The sequence below is a fragment of the Diprion similis genome, chromosome 1 (genome assembly GCF_021155765.1).
Source record: "Diprion similis isolate iyDipSimi1 chromosome 1, iyDipSimi1.1, whole genome shotgun sequence".
NCBI lineage: Eukaryota > Metazoa > Arthropoda > Insecta > Hymenoptera > Diprionidae > Diprion > Diprion similis.
In genome coordinates, this window is record NC_060105.1 from 10,740,079 (window position 1) to 10,762,024 (window position 21,946).

Here is a 21,946-nt window from a genome sequence, read left to right on the forward strand (position 1 = left end):
TCTGACGTAATTTTGCGAAAGAAATCGATTGAGCGCAGTCCACATACGCTGCTAAAAACGATTCAAAAGTTACAGCCAAAAAACGAAAGACGTATTTTCTCCTTTTTTTTGCTGCTGGTCTTTGAGTCATAATTTCTCTGCTGTTGATTCTACGCTCTTTTTGCTGTGTTGTCTGAGTTCACAGGCGTCCAATTAGTCCAAAAAGGTTCAAACAAATCGATTCCGAGATCAGAAATTTTCGGCTCCAAAAATCGCGAAAAAAGTACGGCTAACCCCTTTCGATTTTGGACAAAAATTTCGACGACTTTAAAAAGTGCTGCAATTAATTCTTTAGGGCACTATTCGGACGTAATTTTGCGAGAGAAATCGATTGAGCGCAGTCCCAATACGCTGCGAGCAATGGATCAAAAGTTACAGCCAAAAAACTGCAGATTTTCATCGTCATTTCTCTGTTGTTGGTCGTACGCTTTTTTCGATGTGTTTTTTGAGTTCCTGGGGTTCCAATTAGCTAAGAAACTGTCATACAAATTAATTCGGAGACCAGAAATTTTCGGCTCCAAAAATCGCAAAAAAAGTAAGGCTAACCCCTTTGTACTTTTGGCAAAAATTTCGACGACTTTGAAAAAAGCTGCAATTAATTCTTTAGGGCACTATTCCGACGTAATTTTGAAAGAGAAATCGATTGTGCACAGTCCCAATACGCTGCGAGCAACGGATCAAAAGTTACAGCCAAAAAACTGCAGATTTTCATCGTCATTTCTCTGCTGTTGGTCCTACGCTTTTTTTAATGTGTTTTTTGAGTTCCTGGCGTTCCAATTAGCCAAGAAACGGTCATACAAATCAATCCGAAGACCAGAAATTTTCGGCTTTAAAAATCGCAAAAAAAGGAAGGCTAACCCCTTTGGATTTTTGGCGGAAATTTCAACGACCTTGGAAAGTGCTGCAATTAATTCTTTAGGCCACTATTCCGACGTAATTTTGCGAGAGAAATCGATTGAGCGCAGTGCCAATACGCTGCGAGCAATGGATCAAAAGTTACAGCCAAAAAACTGCAGATTTTCATCGTTATTTCTCTGCTGTTGGTCCTATGCTTCTTTTAATGTGTTTTCTGAGTTCCTGCGCGTCTAATCAACCTAAAAAGGGTCGTACAAATCGATTCAGACACGAAAAATTTTTGGCTCTAAAAATGACCACAAGAGTTATTACTACCATTACTGTTAAAAGTTGTACTGCCAGTTATTACTATACCGTACACATGTAATATCCGTGGATCTAGAAAATGTATGATATATTATCAATAATTGTAATAATGGTATGTACATGAATGTGTAACTGTATAATGTATAAGGAAATACGTATTATAGTTGAATATAGTATGGTATCTATATTATATACAAACAACATACAATATGACCTGGAGTTCTTGCAATAATCTTTGTAGTACTGATATGAATACATGAATGTGTAACTGTATAATGTATAAGGAAATACGTATTATAGTTGAATATAGTATGGTATCTATGATATATAATATTATATACAAACAACATACAATATGACCTGGAGTTCTTGCAATAATCTTTGTAGTACTGATATGAATACACGAATTGAATATGTTAGATTATACACAGAAATAAATTGAAATTTGATAATCATGAATGGTTGTTTTGATTATCCACAAAATCCCTCACTCCGTCCCGTACAAGGTATGTCCTTGACTTGCAATGGATTTACTATTGAAAACATTGCTCACACGCTACTTCCAATTTGAGTTAAGCGAATCGGAAAAATTTCAGCGTAAAGATCCTCCTGGTATCAGGGGAACATCCAAGTCAAGGAAGTCTTCCAAGATCAGGGACTGATTGATTGACTGCTTGCGACAATGATACTAAGTACTGTGATGCATGCCTACTTGCTTGAGACGGCATGTAATAGCTTGCTTACATGCTACAGCCACTTAGAATTAGGCAAATCGGAGAAATTTCAGCCTAAAATTACTCCTGGTATCAGGAGAACATCTAAGCCGAGGAGGTCTTCCAAAAACAGGGAGTGATTGATTGACTGCTTGCGACGTTGATACTGTGTGCTTTTATGCATGCCTGCATGCCTGAGAAGGCATGCGATCGCTTGCTTACGTGCTACATCCGCTTAGAATTAGGCAAATCGGAGAAATTTTAGCAGAAAATTGCTCCTGGTATCAGGAGACCATCTGAGCCGAGGAGGTCTTCCAAAAACAGGGACTGATTGATTGACTGCTTGCGAGGTTGATACTGTGTGCTTTTATGCATGCCTGCATGCCTGAGAAGGCATGCGATCGCTTGCTTACGTGCTACATCCGCTTAGAATTAGGCAAATCGGAGAAATTTTAGCAGAAAATTGCTCCTGGTATCAGGAGACCATCTGAGCCGAGGAGGTCTTCCAAAAACAGGGACTGATTGATTGACTGCTTGCGACGTTGATACTGTGTGCTTTCATGCATGCCTGCATGCCTGAGAAGGCATGCGATCGCTTGCTTACGTGCTACATCCGCTTAGAATTAGGCAAATCGGAGAAATTTTAGCAGAAAATTGCTCCTGGTATCAGGAGACCATCTGAGCCGAGGAGGTCTTCCGAAAACAGGGACTGATTGATTGACTGCTTGCGACGTTGATACTGTGTGCTTTTATGCATGCCTGCATGCCTGAGACGGCATGCGATCGCTTGCTTACGTGCTACATCCGCTTAGAATTGGGCAAATCGAAGAAATTTGAGCAGAAAATTGCTCCTGGTATCAGGAGACCATCTGAGCCGAGGAGGTCTTCCAAAAACAGGGACTCATTGATTGACTGCTTGTGACGTTGATACTGTGTGCTTTGAGGCAAGCCTGCATGCTTGAGAAGGCATGCGATCGCTTGCTTACGTGCTACATCCGCTTAGAATTAGGCAAATCGGAGAAATTTTAGCAGAAAATTGCTCCTGGTATCAGGAGACCATCTGAGCCGAGGAGGTCTTCCAAAAACAGGGACTCATTGATTGACTGCTTGCGACGTTGATACTGTGTGCTTTTATGCATGCCTGCATGCCTGAGAAGGCATGCGATTGCTTGCTTACGTGCTACATCCGCTTAGGATTAGGCAAATCGGAGAAATTTTAGCAGAAAATTGCTCCTGGTATCAGGAGACCATCTGAGCCGAGGAGGTCTTCCAAAAACAGGGACTCATTGATTGACTGCTTGTGACGTTGATACTGTGTGCTTTGAGGCATGCCTGCAGGCCTGAGAAGGCATGCGATCGCTTGCTTACGTGCTACATCCGCTTAGAATTAGGCAAATCGGAGAAATTTTAGCAGAAAATTGCTCCTGGTATCAGGAGACCATCTGAGCCGAGGAGGTCTTCCAAAAACAGGGACTCATTGATTGACTGCTTGCGACGTTGATACTGTGTGCTTTCATGCATGCCTGCATGCCTGAGAAGGCATGCGATCGCTTGCTTACGTGCTACATCCGCTTAGAATTAGGCAAATCGGAGAAATTTTAGCAGAAAATTGCTCCTGGTATCAGGAGACCATCTGAGCCGAGGAGGTCTTCCAAAAACAGGGACTCATTGATTGACTGCTTGCGACGTTGATACTGTGTGCTTTTATGCATGCCTGCATGCCTGAGAAGGCATGCGATCGCTTGCTTACGTGCTACATCCGCTTAGAATTAGGCAAATCGGAGAAATTTTAGCAGAAAATTGCTCCTGGTATCAGGAGACCATCTGAGCCGAGGAGGTCTTCCAAAAACAGGGACTGATTGATTGACTGCTTGCGACGTTGATACTGTGTGCTTTCATGCATGCCTGCATGCCTGCGAAGGCATGCGATCGCTTGCTTACGTGCTACATCCGCTTAGAATTAGGCAAATCGGAGAAATTTTAGCAGAAAATTGCTCCTGGTATCAGGAGACCATCTGAGCCGAGGAGGTCTTCCAAAAACAGGGACTGATTGATTGACTGCTTGCGACGTTGATACTGTGTGCTTTTATGCATGCCTGCATGCCTGAGAAGGCATGCGATCGCTTGCTTACGTGCTACATCTGCTTAGAATTAGGCAAATCGGAGAAATTTTAGCAGAAAATTGCTCCTGGTATCAGGAGACCATCTGAGCCGAGGAGGTCTTCCAAAAACAGGGACTGATTGATTGACTGCTTGCGACGTTGATACTGTGTGCTTTGAGGCATGCCTGCAGGCCTGAGAAGGCATGCGATCGCTTGCTTACGTGCTACATCCGCTTAGAATTAGGCAAATCGGAGAAATTTTAGCAGAAAATTGCTCCTGGTATCAGGAGACCATCTGAGCCGAGGAGGTCTTCCAAAAACAGGGACTGATTGATTGACTGCTTGCGACGTTGATACTGTGTGCTTTCATGCATGCCTGCATGCCTGAGAAGGCATGCGATCGCTTGCTTACGTGCTACATCTGCTTAGAATTAGGCAAATCGGAGAAATTTTAGCAGAAAATTGCTCCTGGTATCAGGAGACCATCTGAGCCGAGGAGGTCTTCCAAAAACAGGGACTGATTGATTGACTGCTTGCGACGTTGATACTGTGTGCTTTGAGGCATGCCTGCAGGCCTGAGAAGGCATGCGATCGCTTGCTTACGTGCTACATCCGCTTAGAATTAGGCAAATCGGAGAAATTTTAGCAGAAAATTGCTCCTGGTATCAGGAGACCATCTGAGCCAAGGAGGTCTTCCAAAAACAGGGACTCATTGATTGACTGCTTGTGACGTTGATACTGTGTGCTTTGAGGCATGCCTGCAGGCCTGAGAAGGCATGCGATCGCTTGCTTACGTGCTACATCCGCTTAGAATTAGGCAAATCGGAGAAATTTTAGCAGAAAATTGCTCCTGGTATCAGGAGACCATCTGAGCCGAGGAGGTCTTCCAAAAACAGGGACTCATTGATTGACTGCTTGCGACGTTGATACTGTGTGCTTTTATGCATGCCTGCATGCCTGAGAAGGCATGCGATCGCTTGCTTACGTGCTACATCCGCTTAGAATTAGGCAAATCGGAGAAATTTTAGCAGAAAATTGCTCCTGGTATCAGGAGACCATCTGAGCCGAGGAGGTCTTCCAAAAACAGGGACTGATTGATTGACTGCTTGCGACGTTGATACTGTGTGCTTTCATGCATGCCTGCATGCCTGCGAAGGCATGCGATCGCTTGCTTACGTGCTACATCCGCTTAGAATTAGGCAAATCGGAGAAATTTTAGCAGAAAATTGCTCCTGGTATCAGGAGACCATCTGAGCCGAGGAGGTCTTCCAAAAACAGGGACTCATTGATTGACTGCTTGCGACGTTGATACTGTGTGCTTTTATGCATGCCTGCATGCCTGAGAAGGCATGCGATCGCTTGCTTACGTGCTACATCCGCTTAGAATTAGGCAAATCGGAGAAATTTTAGCAGAAAATTGCTCCTGGTATCAGGAGACCATCTGAGCCGAGGAGGTCTTCCAAAAACAGGGACTGATTGATTGACTGCTTGCGACGTTGATACTGTGTGCTTTCATGCATGCCTGCATGCCTGCGAAGGCATGCGATCGCTTGCTTACGTGCTACATCCGCTTAGAATTAGGCAAATCGGAGAAATTTTTTGCAGAAAATTGCTCCTGGTATCAGGAGACCATCTGAGCCGAGGAGGTCTTCCAAAAACAGGGACTCATTGATTGACTGCTTGCGACGTTGATACTGTGTGCTTTTATGCATGCCTGCATGCCTGAGAAGGCATGCGATCGCTTGCTTACGTGCTACATCCGCTTAGAATTAGGCAAATCGGAGAAATTTTAGCAGAAAATTGCTCCTGGTATCAGGAGACCATCTGAGCCGAGGAGGTCTTCCAAAAACAGGGACTGATTGATTGACTGCTTGCGACGTTGATACTGTGTGCTTTCATGCATGCCTGCATGCCTGAGAAGGCATGCGATCGCTTGCTTACGTGCTACATCTGCTTAGAATTAGGCAAATCGGAGAAATTTTAGCAGAAAATTGCTCCTGGTATCAGGAGACCATCTGAGCCGAGGAGGTCTTCCAAAAACAGGGACTCATTGATTGACTGCTTGCGACGTTGATACTGTGTGCTTTTATGCATGCCTGCATGCCTGAGAAGGCATGCGATCGCTTGCTTACGTGCTACATCCGCTTAGAATTAGGCAAATCGGAGAAATTTTAGCAGAAAATTGCTCCTGGTATCAGGAGACCATCTGAGCCGAGGAGGTCTTCCGAAAACAGGGACTGATTGATTGACTGCTTGCGACGTTGATACTGTGTGCTTTCATGCATGCCTGCATGCCTGCGAAGGCATGCGATCGCTTGCTTACGTGCTACATCCGCTTAGAATTAGGCAAATCGGAGAAATTTTAGCAGAAAATTGCTCCTGGTATCAGGAGACCATCTGAGCCGAGGAGGTCTTCCAAAAACAGAGACTCATTGATTGACTGCTTGCGACGTTGATACTGTGTGCTTTTATGCATGCCTGCATGCCTGAGAAGGCATGCGATCGCTTGCTTACGTGCTACATCCGCTTAGAATTAGGCAAATCGGAGAAATTTTAGCAGAAAATTGCTCCTGGTATCAGGAGACCATCTGAGCCGAGGAGGTCTTCCAAAAACAGGGACTCATTGATTGACTGCTTGCGACGTTGATACTGTGTGCTTTTATGCATGCCTGCATGCCTGAGAAGGCATGCGATCGCTTGCTTACGTGCTACATCCGCTTAGAATTAGGCAAATCGGAGAAATTTTAGCAGAAAATTGCTCCTGGTATCAGGAGACCATCTGAGCCGAGAAGGTCTTCCAAAAACAGGGACTGATTGATTGACTGCTTGCGACGTTGATACTGTGTGCTTTCATGCATGCCTGCATGCCTGCGAAGGCATGCGATCGCTTGCTTACGTGCTACATCCGCTTAGAATTAGGCAAATCGGAGAAATTTTAGCAGAAAATTGCTCCTGGTATCAGGAGACCATCTGAGCCGAGGAGGTCTTCCAAAAACAGGGACTGATTGATTGACCGCTTGCGACGTTGATACTGTGTGCTTTTATGCATGCCTGCATGCCTGAGACGGCATGCCATCGCTTGCTTACGTGCTACATCCGCTTAGAATTAGGCAAATCGGAGAAATTTTAGCAGAAAATTGCTCCTGGTATCAGGAGACCATCTGAGCCGAGGAGGTCTTCCAAAAACCGGGACTCATTGATTGACTGCTTGCGACGTTGATACTGTGTGCTTTGAGGCAAGCCTGCATGCTTGAGAAGGCATGCGATCGCTTGCTGACGTGGTACATCCGCTTAGAATTAGGCAAATCGGAGAAATTTTAGCAGAAAATTGCTCCTGGTATCAGGAGACCATCTGAGCCGAGGAGGTCTTCCAAAAACAGGGACTGATTGATTGACTGCTTGCGACGTTGATACTGTGTGCTTTCATGCATGCCTGCATGCCTGCGAAGGCATGCGATCGCTTGCTTACGTGCTACATCCGCTTAGAATTAGGCAAATCGGAGAAATTTTAGCAGAAAATTGCTCCTGGTATCAGGAGACCATCTGAGCCGAGGAGGTCTTCCAAAAACAGGGACTCATTGATTGACTGCTTGCGACGTTGATACTGTGTGCTTTTATGCATGCCTGCATGCCTGAGAAGGCATGCGATCGCTTGCTTACGTGCTACATCCGCTTAGAATTCGGCAAATCGGAGAAATTTTAGCAGAAAATTGCTCCTGGTATCAGGAGACCATCTGAGCCGAGGAGGTCTTCCAAAAACAGGGACTGATTGATTGACTGCTTGCGACGTTGATACTGTGTGCTTTCATGCATGCCTGCATGCCTGCGAAGGCATGCGATCGCTTGCTTACGTGCTACATCCGCTTAGAATTAGGCAAATCGGAGAAATTTTAGCAGAAAATTGCTCCTGGTATCAGGAGACCATCTGAGCCGAGGAGGTCTTCCAAAAACAGGGACTGATTGATTGACTGCTTGCGACGTTGATACTGTGTGCTTTCATGCATGCCTGCATGCCTGCGAAGGCATGCGATCGCTTGCTTACGTGCTACATCCGCTTAGAATTAGGCAAATCGGAGAAATTTTAGCAGAAAATTGCTCCTGGTATCAGGAGACCATCTGAGCCGAGGAGGTCTTCCAAAAACAGGGACTCATTGATTGACTGCTTGCGACGTTGATACTGTGTGCTTTTATGCATGCCTGCATGCCTGAGAAGGCATGCGATCGCTTGCTTACGTGCTACATCCGCTTAGAATTAGGCAAATCGGAGAAATTTTAGCAGAAAATTGCTCCTGGTATCAGGAGACCATCTGAGCCGAGGAGGTCTTCCAAAAACAGGGACTGATTGATTGACTGCTTGCGACGTTGATACTGTGTGCTTTCATGCATGCCTGCATGCCTGCGAAGGCATGCGATCGCTTGCTTACGTGCTACATCCGCTTAGAATTAGGCAAATCGGAGAAATTTTTTGCAGAAAATTGCTCCTGGTATCAGGAGACCATCTGAGCCGAGGAGGTCTTCCAAAAACAGGGACTCATTGATTGACTGCTTGCGACGTTGATACTGTGTGCTTTTATGCATGCCTGCATGCCTGAGAAGGCATGCGATCGCTTGCTTACGTGCTACATCCGCTTAGAATTAGGCAAATCGGAGAAATTTTAGCAGAAAATTGCTCCTGGTATCAGGAGACCATCTGAGCCGAGGAGGTCTTCCAAAAACAGGGACTGATTGATTGACTGCTTGCGACGTTGATACTGTGTGCTTTCATGCATGCCTGCATGCCTGAGAAGGCATGCGATCGCTTGCTTACGTGCTACATCTGCTTAGAATTAGGCAAATCGGAGAAATTTTAGCAGAAAATTGCTCCTGGTATCAGGAGACCATCTGAGCCGAGGAGGTCTTCCAAAAACAGGGACTCATTGATTGACTGCTTGCGACGTTGATACTGTGTGCTTTTATGCATGCCTGCATGCCTGAGAAGGCATGCGATCGCTTGCTTACGTGCTACATCCGCTTAGAATTAGGCAAATCGGAGAAATTTTAGCAGAAAATTGCTCCTGGTATCAGGAGACCATCTGAGCCGAGGAGGTCTTCCGAAAACAGGGACTGATTGATTGACTGCTTGCGACGTTGATACTGTGTGCTTTCATGCATGCCTGCATGCCTGCGAAGGCATGCGATCGCTTGCTTACGTGCTACATCCGCTTAGAATTAGGCAAATCGGAGAAATTTTAGCAGAAAATTGCTCCTGGTATCAGGAGACCATCTGAGCCGAGGAGGTCTTCCAAAAACAGAGACTCATTAATTGACTGCTTGCGACGTTGATACTGTGTGCTTTTATGCATGCCTGCATGCCTGAGAAGGCATGCGATCGCTTGCTTACGTGCTACATCCGCTTAGAATTAGGCAAATCGGAGAAATTTTAGCAGAAAATTGCTCCTGGTATCAGGAGACCATCTGAGCCGAGGAGGTCTTCCAAAAACAGGGACTCATTGATTGACTGCTTGCGACGTTGATACTGTGTGCTTTTATGCATGCCTGCATGCCTGAGAAGGCATGCGATCGCTTGCTTACGTGCTACATCCGCTTAGAATTAGGCAAATCGGAGAAATTTTAGCAGAAAATTGCTCCTGGTATCAGGAGACCATCTGAGCCGAGAAGGTCTTCCAAAAACAGGGACTGATTGATTGACTGCTTGCGACGTTGATACTGTGTGCTTTCATGCATGCCTGCATGCCTGCGAAGGCATGCGATCGCTTGCTTACGTGCTACATCCGCTTAGAATTAGGCAAATCGGAGAAATTTTAGCAGAAAATTGCTCCTGGTATCAGGAGACCATCTGAGCCGAGGAGGTCTTCCAAAAACAGGGACTGATTGATTGACCGCTTGCGACGTTGATACTGTGTGCTTTTATGCATGCCTGCATGCCTGAGACGGCATGCCATCGCTTGCTTACGTGCTACATCCGCTTAGAATTAGGCAAATCGGAGAAATTTTAGCAGAAAATTGCTCCTGGTATCAGGAGACCATCTGAGCCGAGGAGGTCTTCCAAAAACCGGGACTCATTGATTGACTGCTTGCGACGTTGATACTGTGTGCTTTGAGGCAAGCCTGCATGCTTGAGAAGGCATGCGATCGCTTGCTGACGTGGTACATCCGCTTAGAATTAGGCAAATCGGAGAAATTTTAGCAGAAAATTGCTCCTGGTATCAGGAGACCATCTGAGCCGAGGAGGTCTTCCAAAAACAGGGACTGATTGATTGACTGCTTGCGACGTTGATACTGTGTGCTTTCATGCATGCCTGCATGCCTGCGAAGGCATGCGATCGCTTGCTTACGTGCTACATCCGCTTAGAATTAGGCAAATCGGAGAAATTTTAGCAGAAAATTGCTCCTGGTATCAGGAGACCATCTGAGCCGAGGAGGTCTTCCAAAAACAGGGACTCATTGATTGACTGCTTGCGACGTTGATACTGTGTGCTTTTATGCATGCCTGCATGCCTGAGAAGGCATGCGATCGCTTGCTTACGTGCTACATCCGCTTAGAATTAGGCAAATCGGAGAAATTTTAGCAGAAAATTGCTCCTGGTATCAGGAGACCATCTGAGCCGAGGAGGTCTTCCAAAAACAGGGACTGATTGATTGACTGCTTGCGACGTTGATACTGTGTGCTTTCATGCATGCCTGCATGCCTGCGAAGGCATGCGATCGCTTGCTTACGTGCTACATCCGCTTAGAATTAGGCAAATCGGAGAAATTTTTTGCAGAAAATTGCTCCTGGTATCAGGAGACCATCTGAGCCGAGGAGGTCTTCCAAAAACAGGGACTCATTGATTGACTGCTTGCGACGTTGATACTGTGTGCTTTTATGCATGCCTGCATGCCTGAGAAGGCATGCGATCGCTTGCTTACGTGCTACATCCGCTTAGAATTAGGCAAATCGGAGAAATTTTAGCAGAAAATTGCTCCTGGTATCAGGAGACCATCTGAGCCGAGGAGGTCTTCCAAAAACAGGGACTGATTGATTGACTGCTTGCGACGTTGATACTGTGTGCTTTCATGCATGCCTGCATGCCTGAGAAGGCATGCGATCGCTTGCTTACGTGCTACATCTGCTTAGAATTAGGCAAATCGGAGAAATTTTAGCAGAAAATTGCTCCTGGTATCAGGAGACCATCTGAGCCGAGGAGGTCTTCCAAAAACAGGGACTCATTGATTGACTGCTTGCGACGTTGATACTGTGTGCTTTTATGCATGCCTGCATGCCTGAGAAGGCATGCGATCGCTTGCTTACGTGCTACATCCGCTTAGAATTAGGCAAATCGGAGAAATTTTAGCAGAAAATTGCTCCTGGTATCAGGAGACCATCTGAGCCGAGGAGGTCTTCCGAAAACAGGGACTGATTGATTGACTGCTTGCGACGTTGATACTGTGTGCTTTCATGCATGCCTGCATGCCTGCGAAGGCATGCGATCGCTTGCTTACGTGCTACATCCGCTTAGAATTAGGCAAATCGGAGAAATTTTAGCAGAAAATTGCTCCTGGTATCAGGAGACCATCTGAGCCGAGGAGGTCTTCCAAAAACAGAGACTCATTGATTGACTGCTTGCGACGTTGATACTGTGTGCTTTTATGCATGCCTGCATGCCTGAGAAGGCATGCGATCGCTTGCTTACGTGCTACATCCGCTTAGAATTAGGCAAATCGGAGAAATTTTAGCAGAAAATTGCTCCTGGTATCAGGAGACCATCTGAGCCGAGGAGGTCTTCCAAAAACAGGGACTCATTGATTGACTGCTTGCGACGTTGATACTGTGTGCTTTTATGCATGCCTGCATGCCTGAGAAGGCATGCGATCGCTTGCTTACGTGCTACATCCGCTTAGAATTAGGCAAATCGGAGAAATTTTAGCAGAAAATTGCTCCTGGTATCAGGAGACCATCTGAGCCGAGAAGGTCTTCCAAAAACAGGGACTGATTGATTGACTGCTTGCGACGTTGATACTGTGTGCTTTCATGCATGCCTGCATGCCTGCGAAGGCATGCGATCGCTTGCTTACGTGCTACATCCGCTTAGAATTAGGCAAATCGGAGAAATTTTAGCAGAAAATTGCTCCTGGTATCAGGAGACCATCTGAGCCGAGGAGGTCTTCCAAAAACAGGGACTGATTGATTGACCGCTTGCGACGTTGATACTGTGTGCTTTTATGCATGCCTGCATGCCTGAGACGGCATGCCATCGCTTGCTTACGTGCTACATCCGCTTAGAATTAGGCAAATCGGAGAAATTTTAGCAGAAAATTGCTCCTGGTATCAGGAGACCATCTGAGCCGAGGAGGTCTTCCAAAAACCGGGACTCATTGATTGACTGCTTGCGACGTTGATACTGTGTGCTTTGAGGCAAGCCTGCATGCTTGAGAAGGCATGCGATCGCTTGCTGACGTGGTACATCCGCTTAGAATTAGGCAAATCGGAGAAATTTTAGCAGAAAATTGCTCCTGGTATCAGGAGACCATCTGAGCCGAGGAGGTCTTCCAAAAACAGGGACTGATTGATTGACTGCTTGCGACGTTGATACTGTGTGCTTTCATGCATGCCTGCATGCCTGCGAAGGCATGCGATCGCTTGCTTACGTGCTACATCCGCTTAGAATTAGGCAAATCGGAGAAATTTTAGCAGAAAATTGCTCCTGGTATCAGGAGACCATCTGAGCCGAGGAGGTCTTCCAAAAACAGGGACTCATTGATTGACTGCTTGCGACGTTGATACTGTGTGCTTTTATGCATGCCTGCATGCCTGAGAAGGCATGCGATCGCTTGCTTACGTGCTACATCCGCTTAGAATTCGGCAAATCGGAGAAATTTTAGCAGAAAATTGCTCCTGGTATCAGGAGACCATCTGAGCCGAGGAGGTCTTCCAAAAACAGGGACTGATTGATTGACTGCTTGCGACGTTGATACTGTGTGCTTTCATGCATGCCTGCATGCCTGCGAAGGCATGCGATCGCTTGCTTACGTGCTACATCCGCTTAGAATTAGGCAAATCGGAGAAATTTTAGCAGAAAATTGCTCCTGGTATCAGGAGACCATCTGAGCCGAGGAGGTCTTCCAAAAACAGGGACTGATTGATTGACTGCTTGCGACGTTGATACTGTGTGCTTTCATGCATGCCTGCATGCCTGCGAAGGCATGCGATCGCTTGCTTACGTGCTACATCCGCTTAGAATTAGGCAAATCGGAGAAATTTTAGCAGAAAATTGCTCCTGGTATCAGGAGACCATCTGAGCCGAGGAGGTCTTCCAAAAACAGGGACTCATTGATTGACTGCTTGCGACGTTGATACTGTGTGCTTTTATGCATGCCTGCATGCCTGAGAAGGCATGCGATCGCTTGCTTACGTGCTACATCCGCTTAGAATTAGGCAAATCGGAGAAATTTTAGCAGAAAATTGCTCCTGGTATCAGGAGACCATCTGAGCCGAGGAGGTCTTCCAAAAACAGGGACTGATTGATTGACTGCTTGCGACGTTGATACTGTGTGCTTTCATGCATGCCTGCATGCCTGCGAAGGCATGCGATCGCTTGCTTACGTGCTACATCCGCTTAGAATTAGGCAAATCGGAGAAATTTTTTGCAGAAAATTGCTCCTGGTATCAGGAGACCATCTGAGCCGAGGAGGTCTTCCAAAAACAGGGACTCATTGATTGACTGCTTGCGACGTTGATACTGTGTGCTTTTATGCATGCCTGCATGCCTGAGAAGGCATGCGATCGCTTGCTTACGTGCTACATCCGCTTAGAATTAGGCAAATCGGAGAAATTTTAGCAGAAAATTGCTCCTGGTATCAGGAGACCATCTGAGCCGAGGAGGTCTTCCAAAAACAGGGACTGATTGATTGACTGCTTGCGACGTTGATACTGTGTGCTTTCATGCATGCCTGCATGCCTGAGAAGGCATGCGATCGCTTGCTTACGTGCTACATCTGCTTAGAATTAGGCAAATCGGAGAAATTTTAGCAGAAAATTGCTCCTGGTATCAGGAGACCATCTGAGCCGAGGAGGTCTTCCAAAAACAGGGACTCATTGATTGACTGCTTGCGACGTTGATACTGTGTGCTTTTATGCATGCCTGCATGCCTGAGAAGGCATGCGATCGCTTGCTTACGTGCTACATCCGCTTAGAATTAGGCAAATCGGAGAAATTTTAGCAGAAAATTGCTCCTGGTATCAGGAGACCATCTGAGCCGAGGAGGTCTTCCGAAAACAGGGACTGATTGATTGACTGCTTGCGACGTTGATACTGTGTGCTTTCATGCATGCCTGCATGCCTGCGAAGGCATGCGATCGCTTGCTTACGTGCTACATCCGCTTAGAATTAGGCAAATCGGAGAAATTTTAGCAGAAAATTGCTCCTGGTATCAGGAGACCATCTGAGCCGAGGAGGTCTTCCAAAAACAGAGACTCATTAATTGACTGCTTGCGACGTTGATACTGTGTGCTTTTATGCATGCCTGCATGCCTGAGAAGGCATGCGATCGCTTGCTTACGTGCTACATCCGCTTAGAATTAGGCAAATCGGAGAAATTTTAGCAGAAAATTGCTCCTGGTATCAGGAGACCATCTGAGCCGAGGAGGTCTTCCAAAAACAGGGACTCATTGATTGACTGCTTGCGACGTTGATACTGTGTGCTTTTATGCATGCCTGCATGCCTGAGAAGGCATGCGATCGCTTGCTTACGTGCTACATCCGCTTAGAATTAGGCAAATCGGAGAAATTTTAGCAGAAAATTGCTCCTGGTATCAGGAGACCATCTGAGCCGAGAAGGTCTTCCAAAAACAGGGACTGATTGATTGACTGCTTGCGACGTTGATACTGTGTGCTTTCATGCATGCCTGCATGCCTGCGAAGGCATGCGATCGCTTGCTTACGTGCTACATCCGCTTAGAATTAGGCAAATCGGAGAAATTTTAGCAGAAAATTGCTCCTGGTATCAGGAGACCATCTGAGCCGAGGAGGTCTTCCAAAAACAGGGACTGATTGATTGACCGCTTGCGACGTTGATACTGTGTGCTTTTATGCATGCCTGCATGCCTGAGACGGCATGCCATCGCTTGCTTACGTGCTACATCCGCTTAGAATTAGGCAAATCGGAGAAATTTTAGCAGAAAATTGCTCCTGGTATCAGGAGACCATCTGAGCCGAGGAGGTCTTCCAAAAACCGGGACTCATTGATTGACTGCTTGCGACGTTGATACTGTGTGCTTTGAGGCAAGCCTGCATGCTTGAGAAGGCATGCGATCGCTTGCTGACGTGGTACATCCGCTTAGAATTAGGCAAATCGGAGAAATTTTAGCAGAAAATTGCTCCTGGTATCAGGAGACCATCTGAGCCGAGGAGGTCTTCCAAAAACAGGGACTGATTGATTGACTGCTTGCGACGTTGATACTGTGTGCTTTCATGCATGCCTGCATGCCTGCGAAGGCATGCGATCGCTTGCTTACGTGCTACATCCGCTTAGAATTAGGCAAATCGGAGAAATTTTAGCAGAAAATTGCTCCTGGTATCAGGAGACCATCTGAGCCGAGGAGGTCTTCCAAAAACAGGGACTCATTGATTGACTGCTTGCGACGTTGATACTGTGTGCTTTTATGCATGCCTGCATGCCTGAGAAGGCATGCGATCGCTTGCTTACGTGCTACATCCGCTTAGAATTCGGCAAATCGGAGAAATTTTAGCAGAAAATTGCTCCTGGTATCAGGAGACCATCTGAGCCGAGGAGGTCTTCCAAAAACAGGGACTGATTGATTGACTGCTTGCGACGTTGATACTGTGTGCTTTCATGCATGCCTGCATGCCTGCGAAGGCATGCGATCGCTTGCTTACGTGCTACATCCGCTTAGAATTAGGCAAATCGGAGAAATTTTAGCAGAAAATTGCTCCTGGTATCAGGAGACCATCTGAGCCGAGGAGGTCTTCCAAAAACAGGGACTGATTGATTGACTGCTTGCGACGTTGATACTGTGTGCTTTTATGCATGCCTGCATGCCTGAGAAGGCATGCGATCGCTTGCTTACGTGCTACATCTGCTTAGAATCAGGCAAATCGGAGAAATTTTAGCAGAAAATTGCTCCTGGTATCAGGAGACCATCTGAGCCGAGGAGGTCTTCCAAAAACAGGGACTGATTGATTGACTGCTTGCGACGTTGATACTGTGTGCTTTTGAGGCATGCCTGCAGGCCTGAGAAGGCATGCGATCGCTTGCTTACGTGCTACATCCGCTTAGAATTAGGCAAATCGGAGAAATTTTAGCAGAAAATTGCTCCTGGTATCAGGAGACCATCTGAGCCGAGGAGGTCTTCCAAAAACAGGGACTCATTGATTGACTGCTTGTGACGTTGATACTGTGTGCTTTGAGGCATGCCTGCAGGCCTGAGAAGGCATGCGATCGCTTGCTTACGTGCTACATCCGCTTAGAATTAGGCAAATCGGAGAAATTTTAGCAGAAAATTGCTCCCGGTATCAGGAGACCATCTGAGCCGAGGAGGTCTTCCAAAAACAGGGACTCATTGATTGACTGCTCGCGACGTTGATACTGTGTGCTTTTATGCATGCCTGCATGCCTGAGAAGGCATGCGATCGCTTGCTTACGTGCTACATCCGCTTAGAATTAGGCAAATCGGAGAAATTTTAGCAGAAAATTGCTCCTGGTATCAGGAGACCATCTGAGCCGAGGAGGTCTTCCAAAAACAGGGACTGATTGATTGACTGCTTGCGACGTTGATACTGTGTGCTTTCATGCATGCCTGCATGCCTGCGAAGGCATGCGATCGCTTGCTTACGTGCTACATCCGCTTAGAATTAGGCAAATCGGAGAAATTTTAGCAGAAAATTGCTCCTGGTATCAGGAGACCATCTGAGCCGAGGAGGTCTTCCAAAAACAGGGACTCATTGATTGACTGCTTGCGACGTTGATACTGTGTGCTTTTATGCATGCCTGCATGCCTGAGAAGGCATGCGATCGCTTGCTTACGTGCTACATCCGCTTAGAATTAGGCAAATCGGAGAAATTTTAGCAGAAAATTGCTCCTGGTATCAGGAGACCATCTGAGCCGAGGAGGTCTTCCAAAAACAGGGACTGATTGATTGACTGCTTGCGACGATGATACTGTGTGCTTTCATGCATGCCTGCATGCCTGCGAAGGCATGCGATCGCTTGCTTACGTGCTACATCCGCTTAGAATTAGGCAAATCGGAGAAATTTTAGCAGAAAATTGCTCCTGGTATCAGGAGACCATCTGAGCCGAGGAGGTCTTCCAAAAACAGGGACTCATTGATTGACTGCTTGCGACGTTGATACTGTGTGCTTTTATGCATGCCTGCATGCCTGAGAAGGCATGCGATCGCTTGCTTACGTGCTACATCCGCTTAGAATTAGGCAAATCGGAGAAATTTTAGCAGAAAATTGCTCCTGGTATCAGGAGACCATCTGAGCCGAGGAGGTCTTCCAAAAACAGGGACTGATTGATTGACTGCTTGCGACGTTGATACTGTGTGCTTTCATGCATGCCTGCATGCCTGAGAAGGCATGCGATCGCTTGCTTACGTGCTACATCTGCTTAGAATTAGGCAAATCGGAGAAATTTTAGCAGAAAATTGCTCCTGGTATCAGGAGACCATCTGAGCCGAGGAGGTCTTCCAAAAACAGGGACTGATTGATTGACTGCTTGCGACGTTGATACTGTGTGCTTTTATGCATGCCTGCATGCCTGAGAAGGCATGCGATCGCTTGCTTACGTGCTACATCCGCTTAGAATTAGGCAAATCGGAGAAATTTTAGCAGAAAATTGCTCCTGGTATCAGGAGACCATCTGAGCCGAGGAGGTCTTCCGAAAACAGGGACTGATTGATTGACTGCTTGCGACGTTGATACTGTGTGCTTTCATGCATGCCTGCATGCCTGCGAAGGCATGCGATCGCTTGCTTACGTGCTACATCCGCTTAGAATTAGGCAAATCGGAGAAATTTTAGCAGAAAATTGCTCCTGGTATCAGGAGACCATCTGAGCCGAGGAGGTCTTCCAAAAACAGAGACTCATTGATTGACTGCTTGCGACGTTGATACTGTGTGCTTTTATGCATGCCTGCATGCCTGAGAAGGCATGCGATCGCTTGCTTACGTGCTACATCCGCTTAGAATTAGGCAAATCGGAGAAATTTTAGCAGAAAATTGCTCCTGGTATCAGGAGACCATCTGAGCCGAGGAGGTCTTCCAAAAACAGGGACTCATTGATTGACTGCTTGCGACGTTGATACTGTGTGCTTTTATGCATGCCTGCATGCCTGAGAAGGCATGCGATCGCTTGCTTACGTGCTACATCCGCTTAGAATTAGGCAAATCGGAGAAATTTTAGCAGAAAATTGCTCCTGGTATCAGGAGACCATCTGAGCCGAGAAGGTCTTCCAAAAACAGGGACTGATTGATTGACTGCTTGCGACGTTGATACTGTGTGCTTTTATGCATGCCTGCATGCCTGAGAAGGCATGCGATCGCTTGCTTACGTGCTACATCTGCTTAGAATTAGGCAAATCGGAGAAATTTCAGCAGAAAATTGCTCCTGGTATCAGGAGACCATCTGAGCCGAGGAGGTCTTCCAAAAACAGGGACTGATTGATTGACTGCTTGCGACGTTGATACTGTGTGCTTTGAGGCATGCCTGCAGGCCTGAGAAGGCATGCGATCGCTTGCTTACGTGCTACATCCGCTTAGAATTAGGCAAATCGGAGAAATTTTAGCAGAAAATTGCTCCTGGTATCAGGAGACCATCTGAGCCGAGGAGGTCTTCCAAAAACAGGGACTCATTGATTGACTGCTTGTGACGTTGATACTGTGTGCTTTGAGGCATGCCTGCAGGCCTGAGAAGGCATGCGATCGCTTGCTTACGTGCTACATCCGCTTAGAATTAGGCAAATCGGAGAAATTTTAGCAGAAAATTGCTCCTGGTATCAGGAGACCATCTGAGCCGAGGAGGTCTTCCAAAAACAGGGACTCATTGATTGACTGCTTGCGACGTTGATACTGTGTGCTTTCATGCATGCCTGCATGCCTGAGAAGGCATGCGATCGCTTGCTTACGTGCTACATCCGCTTAGAATTAGGCAAATCGGAGAAATTTTAGCAGAAAATTGCTCCTGGTATCAGGAGACCATCTGAGCCGAGGAGGTCTTCCAAAAACAGGGACTCATTGATTGACTGCTTGCGACGTTGATACTGTGTGCTTTTATGCATGCCTGCATGCCTGAGAAGGCATGCGATCGCTTGCTTACGTGCTACATCCGCTTAGAATTAGGCAAATCGGAGAAATTTCAGCAGAAAATTGCTCCTGGTATCAGGAGACCATCTGAGCCGAGGAGGTCTTCCAAAAACAGGGACTGATTGATTGACTGCTTGCGACGTTGATACTGTGTGCTTTCATGCATGCCTGCATGCCTGCGAAGGCATGCGATCGCTTGCTTACGTGCTACATCCGCTTAGAATTAGGCAAATCGGAGAAATTTTAGCAGAAAATTGCTCCTGGTATCAGGAGACCATCTGAGCCGAGGAGGTCTTCCAAAAACAGGGACTGATTGATTGACCGCTTGCGACGTTGATACTGTGTGCTTTTATGCATGCCTGCATGCCTGAGACGGCATGCCATCGCTTGCTCACGTGCTACATCCGCTTAGAATTAGGCAAATCGGAGAAATTTTAGCAGAAAATTGCTCCTGGTATCAGGAGACCATCTGAGCCGAGGAGGTCTTCCAAAAACCGGGACTCATTGATTGACTGCTTGCGACGTTGATACTGTGTGCTTTGAGGCAAGCCTGCATGCTTGAGAAGGCATGCGATCGCTTGCTGACGTGGTACATCCGCTTAGAATTAGGCAAATCGGAGAAATTTTAGCAGAAAATTGCTCCTGGTATCAGGAGACCATCTGAGCCGAGGAGGTCTTCCAAAAACAGGGACTCATTGATTGACTGCTTGCGACGTTGATACTGTGTGCTTTTATGCATGCCTGCATGCCTGAGAAGGCATGCGATCGCTTGCTTACGTGCTACATCCGCTTAGAATTAGGCAAATCGGAGAAATTTTAGCAGAAAATTGCTCCTGGTATCAGGAGACCATCTGAGCCGAGGAGGTCTTCCAAAAACAGGGACTGATTGATTGACTGCTTGCGACGTTGATACTGTGTGCTTTTATGCATGCCTGCATGCCTGAGAAGGCATGCGATCGCTTGCTTACGTGCTACATCTGCTTAGAATTAGGCAAATCGGAGAAATTTTAGCAGAAAATTGCTCCTGGTATCAGGAGACCATCTGAGCCGAGGAGGTCTTCCAAAAACAGGGACTGATTGATTGACTGCTTGCGACGTTGATACTGTGTGCTTTGAGGCATGCCTGCAGGCCTGAGAAGGCATGCGATCGCTTGCTTACGTGCTACATCCGCTTAGAATTAGGCAAATCGGAGAAATTTTAGCAGAAAATTGCTCCTGGTATCAGGAGACCATCTGAGCCGAGGAGGTCTTCCAAAAACAGGGACTCATTGATTGACTGCTTGTGACGTTGATACTGTGTGCTTTGAGGCATGCCTGCAGGCCTGAGAAGGCATGCGATCGCTTGCTTACGTGCTACATCCGCTTAGAATTAGGCAAATCGGAGAAATTTTAGCAGAAAATTGCTCCTGGTATCAGGAGACCATCTGAGCCGAGGAGGTCTTCCAAAAACAGGGACTCATTGATTGACTGCTCGCGACGTTGATACTGTGTGCTTTTATGCATGCCTGCATGCCTGAGAAGGCATGCGATCGCTTGCTTACGTGCTACATCCGCTTAGAATTAGGCAAATCGGAGAAATTTTAGCAGAAAATTGCTCCTGGTATCAGGAGACCATCTGAGCCGAGGAGGTCTTCCAAAAACAGGGACTGATTGATTGACTGCTTGCGACGTTGATACTGTGTGCTTTCATGCATGCCTGCATGCCTGCGAAGGCATGCGATCGCTTGCTTACGTGCTACATCCGCTTAGAATTAGGCAAATCGGAGAAATTTTAGCAGAAAATTGCTCCTGGTATCAGGAGACCATCTGAGCCGAGGAGGTCTTCCAAAAACAGGGACTCATTGATTGACTGCTTGCGACGTTGATACTGTGTGCTTTTATGCATGCCTGCATGCCTGAGAAGGCATGCGATCGCTTGCTTACGTGCTACATCCGCTTAGAATTAGGCAAATCGGAGAAATTTTAGCAGAAAATTGCTCCTGGTATCAGGAGACCATCTGAGCCGAGGAGGTCTTCCAAAAACAGGGACTGATTGATTGACTGCTTGCGACGTTGATACTGTGTGCTTTTATGCATGCCTGCATGCCTGAGAAGGCATGCGATCGCTTGCTTACGTGCTACATCTGCTTAGAATTAGGCAAATCGGAGAAATTTTAGCAGAAAATTGCTCCTGGTATCAGGAGACCATCTGAGCCGAGGAGGTCTTCCAAAAACAGGGACTGATTGATTGACTGCTTGCGACGTTGATACTGTGTGCTTTGAGGCATGCCTGCAGGCCTGAGAAGGCATGCGATCGCTTGCTTACGTGCTACATCCGCTTAGAATTAGGCAAATCGGAGAAATTTTAGCAGAAAATTGCTCCTGGTATCAGGAGACCATCTGAGCCGAGGAGGTCTTCCAAAAACAGGGACTCATTGATTGACTGCTTGTGACGTTGATACTGTGTGCTTTGAGGCATGCCTGCAGGCCTGAGAAGGCATGCGATCGCTTGCTTACGTGCTACATCCGCTTAGAATTAGGCAAATCGGAGAAATTTTAGCAGAAAATTGCTCCTGGTATCAGGAGACCATCTGAGCCGAGGAGGTCTTCCAAAAACAGGGACTCATTGATTGACTGCTCGCGACGTTGA